The sequence below is a fragment of the Manis pentadactyla genome, chromosome 11, assembly GCF_030020395.1.
Source record: "Manis pentadactyla isolate mManPen7 chromosome 11, mManPen7.hap1, whole genome shotgun sequence".
Taxonomy (NCBI): domain Eukaryota; kingdom Metazoa; phylum Chordata; class Mammalia; order Pholidota; family Manidae; genus Manis; species Manis pentadactyla.
In genome coordinates, this window is record NC_080029.1 from 2,423,778 (window position 1) to 2,429,777 (window position 6,000).

A 6,000-nucleotide genomic window follows, 5' to 3' on the forward strand; every position below is an offset into this window, starting at 1 on the left:
CAGTCATACGGCTAGTACTGACAAGAAACAACAAGTGTTGCCGAGGATGTGAAGAAAAGGGAGCACTTGCACTGTTGGTGGGAATGTAAATTGGTGCAGCCATTGTGCAAAGCAGTATGCAGGTTCCGCAGAAAACTAAAAACAGAAATACCATTCAACACAGTAATTCTGCTTCTGGGAATCTACCCAAAGAAAACGAAGTCACTGATTTGAACAGATATATGCACCCCTATGCTTACTGCAGCATTATTTACAATTAACAAAGATATGGAAGCAACTTAAGTGTCCATTGATGGATAAATGGATAAAAGATGTGATCCATATACACAGCGGAATATTACTCAACCATAAAAAGAGTGAAATCTTTTCATTTGCAACAACATGCATGGACCTAGAGGGTATTTTATTAAATGAAATAAGTCAGATAGAGAAAGACAAGTACAATATGATTTGACTTATATGTGGAATCTAAAAAGCATAGCAAATGAACAAACAAAATAAAGACTCATAAACAGAGAACAGACTGGTGGTTGCCAGAGCCCCTTGGGGTAGTGGGAGAGGGAGGGACAGAACTAGGGTGAGCCATGCATGCCCCAGAGGATATTGAGTCAGAGAGACAGCAAGGACCCACCCAGACCCCACCCAGCACATCCTGTCCAGTGCCACATGGCCTGGGACACCATGCCCTTACCCGGTCCCCACAGACACCTGTGGGTGCCATGGAGGTCCGCCCTTCCCTTTTTTCCTGCATGTCTCAAAGAAGGTGCCCCGGTGGGAGTGAAGACCTATATCCTTCCTGTCCTGCACCAAAAACCTTCCCTGGACCCTTTCTGGATCTTCCGTCCCTCCCTGCTCTGAATACTTCCCCTCTACAGACCCCTTCCCCTCAGCCACAAAACTGCTGCCTTCCTCTGTATTTTAAAAGAGGGGACTCACCGCTCCACATACCTGCCCCCCCAGCCTTGGCTTTCTTTTCTGGTCTTTGCTGGGGTCAGACTTGTCCATCCCTGATATCCCAAGCAGGGCCCCCAAAGACCCCAGGTCGCCCACTGCTACAGGCATCTGCAGCCTCATCCCCCTTAGCTGCCTGCTGTATGAGAAGGCCCACGGGTTTGCCTGGCTTCCATCTTCCTGGCCTCTCCAGCAATGAATGAGATCCCATTTTACAGATGAGAAGATGGATACTCCTCAAGGCTGGGAAGTTGCTGAGTACCTCTGGCAGGAAAATGCTGACACCAGGTCTTGGCTGTAAGCCCTCGACTCCATCTTTTGTGCCCTGGAGTTGGCTCTGGTCCAGAGAGTGTCTAGCCTCACCAGCGAGGTGAGTCTCCTGGCCCAGTTCACTGCGCAGCACGAGCTGGCCCTGGGCACCAGTGGGCTTGTACTGACTTCAGGATCCAGGGCCCGATTGGGCAGTGAGAAAATGGGAACCAGTTATGAGTGATTGATGAGGAGTGATGAGTGCTCCCATGGTTAACTTCTCAGCTGAGCACGGTGGAGCCGGGGTCGGGGACTTGCTGGGAGCATGGCTGCCAGAGAGGTGCCCGCCTGTCCTGCACCTCTGACGAGGGTTTGAAAGACGCCTGAGAGGCCGTGCGGGGCTTGTCAGACCTGGGCTGCTTGGAGGGCTCAGTCTGGTCCAGGGAAGGAGCATCATCTGGGTCCGGATGGAAGAAAACCCCAGCAGCTCCCAAGGATGGAGCAGGGACTGCCGGTTTGCCCCCAGGGACCAGCTCTGTGGGCTGCGTGGTGCCCACAGCAGCTTCTCGGTGTTCCACAGTGTCAGTCTCCTGGTCTGGGCAGATCAGTTTCCTATGGCCGCTGTAGCAAATGACCACAGATGGTGCAGCTTAAAACAACCTAAGTTTATTTTTTCACAGTTATGGAGCCCAGAAGACGGAAATCAAGGTGTTGACAGGGCCACTCTCCGTCTTGGGGCTTTAGGGGAATATCTGTCCTTTGCCTGTTCTAACTTCTGGTGGCTGCCAGTGTCCTTGATGTGAGGATGATCACTCCAATCTCTGGTTGTGCAGTTATCTCTTCTTCTGTGTAATCCATCTAACTTCCCTCTCCTTTTTAAGGACACTTGTGATTATATATTCAGGGCCCATGCAGATAACCCAGAATAATCCACCATGTCAAAGTCCTTAACATAATCACATTTGCAAGACCTTTGCCATATAATGTAACCCAGTTTCCAGGGAGCAGGACCTGATGTCTGGGGGGCCATTATTCAGCCTGCTACACTTGGGCTTAGTGGTGTTAACTAACTTGTCCAAGGTCATCAATTGGAATTGACTAAGTGACCAAGAAAGTGTGGGCTTCCCGTGTCCCCACCTGCTGGCTGCAGTGATTCTGCAGCGCACATCAGCAAGGAGAGTGGTTGCTGTGATTGCATTTGGAAAACATTTGCTGCTGGTATATTTGATTTCAGGGTTAAAACAGGGCAGAATTGAAAGAGCAAAACCGTTAAAGGTCTAGCCTTTGCTCTTGATAAATCCTGACTGCACACAGACAGCTCAAAAGCTGTGCACGGCAAGGCAGTGAGGAGCCCACCATGTTGTTAGAACAAGATTCTGTTCTGGTGGGTGCAACCGCAGACATGAGCTGTCCAGGGCGGCCTCTGAGTCAGCCCTGAGTCCCACCTACACACCCTCGCCGTGGGGCCACCAGACTCAAAGCCTCCTTTCATAAAGAGGGCAGAAGAACGGATGACTCGGGGTGTGTAATGTGTCCAAGCTTGGATGAATAATTGATGTGCTTGAATATTAATAAGCAGGAACTGGTCTCTTAGCCAGGGAAGCCCAAAGGAGATTTTCTTAAAACAAGCTGGTTAAGCTATACCTAAGGTAGGCAAAGAAACACAGACAACAATAAATCCCAAGCTTCCTAAAGCCCCTAAAAACAAAACCTACACACAGGCATACATATGGATAACTTACAGGCCAAACAAATCAAGAAGAAAAAAGTAGAAATGAATGATAATGAATATTTTACACATTAAAACATGTGGGATGTAACTAAAGTAGTATTTTGGGAGAAAATTATAGCCTTATATGCTTATAGAAAAGAGAAAGGACTAGCAATTAATGAGCTATGTGTTAATAGTGTAGTTAGAAGAGAACATAGTACACCCAAGGAGAGTGAAAAGGAAATCATAAAAAGCAGAAATGAATGAAATAGAGAACAAAGATAAAATGAGATCAACAAAGCCAAGAAATAGTTCTTTGAAAAAATTAGTAAAAAATGCAAAAACCTAGCCTGGCTAACCAAGAATAAAGGAGAGAAAAAATGAGTAAAGCATTAGAAAATATAAAGGAAGATACTACTACAGATTTTACAGAGATTAAGAAAATAAGGAAATACTATCCCCAAAGTTGTATCAATAATTTCAAAAGCTTATACAAAACCAATTAATTCCTAGAAAACTATACCATCACAACTACCCCAAAAGAAACAGAAAATGAGGAGCTCCAGTACTGTTAAACAAACAGAAGCAATCCCAAGCAGTTTTACAGGTGAATTCTACCAAACTGTCAAAGAACACACTCCTCCAGTTTTATATAGATTCTTTCAGACAATAGGAAAGGTTGAAAATCCATGACCTAAGTAAGCATCTCAAGAAGCTTGGAAACTAAATCCAAACAAAGTGTAAGAAAGGAAATAAACAAAAGGAGAAAATAATGAAATAGGAAACAAACATAGAAAGAATCTACAAAGCTGCAAGTCTCAGTTCAGGTGAGACTGATCAAGGAGAAAGCAGCACAGATAACACTATCAAGAGTTAAAAAAAAAAAAGACCACTAGAGATCCTTCAGACACTAAGATGTCAGTAAGAGGATATTCTGAACAAATTTTTAACAATACATTAAACAATTTAGATGATATGGACAAGTTCCTAGAAAAATACACCTTATCGGGGACTGAGGAGTATTATGATTGGCACACATGGGGTGTGTGTGTGGGGGGGTGGTCATGGGGAAGGCAGTGCAGCACAGAGAAGACAAGTAGTGACTGTGGCATCTTACTACGCTGATGGACAGTGACTGCAATGGGGTGTTGGGGGGACTTGATAATACGGGTGAATATAGTAACCACAATGGTTTTTTTTTTGTATCATTAATCTACAATTACACGAGGAACATTATGTTTACTAGGCTTCCCCCTTCACCAAGTCCCCCCCACAAACCCCATTACAGTCACTGTCCATCAGCGTAGTAGGATACTGTAGAGTAACTACTTGTCTTTTCTGTGTTGCACAGCCCTCCCCGTCCCCCCCCATTATACATGCTAATGATAATGCCCCCTTTCTTCCCCACCCCTTATCCCTCCCTTCCCACCCATCCTCCCTAGTCCCTTTCCCTTTGGTAACTGTTAGTTCATTCTTGGGTTCTGTGAGTCTGCTGCTGTTTTGTTCCTTCAGTTTTTTCTTTGTTCTTATACGCCACATATGAGTGAAATTATTTGGTACTTGTTTTTCTCCGCCTGGCTTATTTCACTGAGCATAATACCGTCTAGCTCCATCCATGTTGTTGCAGATGGTAGGATTTGTTTTCTTCTTATGGCTGAATAATATTCCATTGTGAATAGGTACCACTTCCTCTTTATCCATTCATATACTGATGGACGCTTAGGTTCTTCCATTTCTTGGCTATTGTAAATAGTGCTGCGATAAACATAGGGGTGCATCTGTCTTTTCTAAACTGGGCTGCTGCATTCTTAGGGTAAATTCCTAGAAGTGGAATTCCTGGGCCAAATGGTATTTCTATTTTAAGCTTTTTGAGGAACCTCCATACTGCTTTCCACAATTGTTGAACTAATTTACATTCCCACCAGCAGTGTAGGAGGGTTCCCCTTTCTCCACAACCTCACCAACATTTGTTGTTGTTTGTCTTTTGGATGGTGGTGATCCTTACTGGTGTGAGATGGTATCTCATTGTAGTTTTAATTTGCATTTCTCTGATGACTAGCAATGTGGAGCATCTTTTCATGTGTCTGTTGGCCATCTGAATTTCCTCTTTGGAGAACTGTCTGTTCAGCTCCTCTGCCCATTTTTTTTTTTTTTAATAATTATTTTTTATTGAAGGGTAGTTGACGCACAGTATTACATTACGTTAGTTTCAAGTGTACAACACAGTGGTAGAACATTTATATACATAATTCTAGGTTCCAGCTATCACCCTACCAGGCTGTTACAATATCTTGACTATATTCCTTATGCTATACATTACATCCCGGTTACTAATTTATTTTACCATTGGAAGTCTGTCCTTTTTTTTTTTTTTTTTTTTCTGTGAGGGCATCTCTCATATTTATTGATCAAATGGTTGTTAAGGACAATAAAATTCCGTATAGGGGAGTCAGTGCTCAATGCACAATCATTAATCCACCCCAAGCCTAATTTTCGTCAGTCTCCAATCTTCTGAGGCATAACGAACAAGTTCTTACATGGAGAACAAATTCTTACATAGTGAATAAGTTACATAGTGAACAGTACAAGGGCAGTCATCACAGAAACTTTCGGTTTTGCTCATGCATTATGAACTCTAAACAGTCAGTTCAAATATGAATACTCAGTTGGTTTTTATACTTGATTTATATGTGGATACCACATTTCTCTCTTTATTATTATTATTTTTAATAAAATGCTGAAGTGGTAGGTAGATACAAGATAAAGGTAGAAAACATAGTTTAGTGTTGTAAGAGAGCAAATGTAGATGATCAGGTGTGTGCCTGTAGACTATGTGTTAATCCAAGCTAGACCAGGGCAATAAAACATCCACGTATGCAGATTTCTCTCAGAATAGGGGGGGTGAGGTTCTAAGCCTCACCTCTGTTGATCCCCAATTTCTCACCTGATGGCCCCCCTGCGACTGTGCCTGTCTTAGGTTGTTCCTCCCTTGAGGAATCTTACCCGTCTCTGGCTAACCAGTCATCTTCCGGGGCCATACAAGGAAATGTGAAGTTGGTAAGTGAGAGGGAAGCCTTATTGTTTGAAAA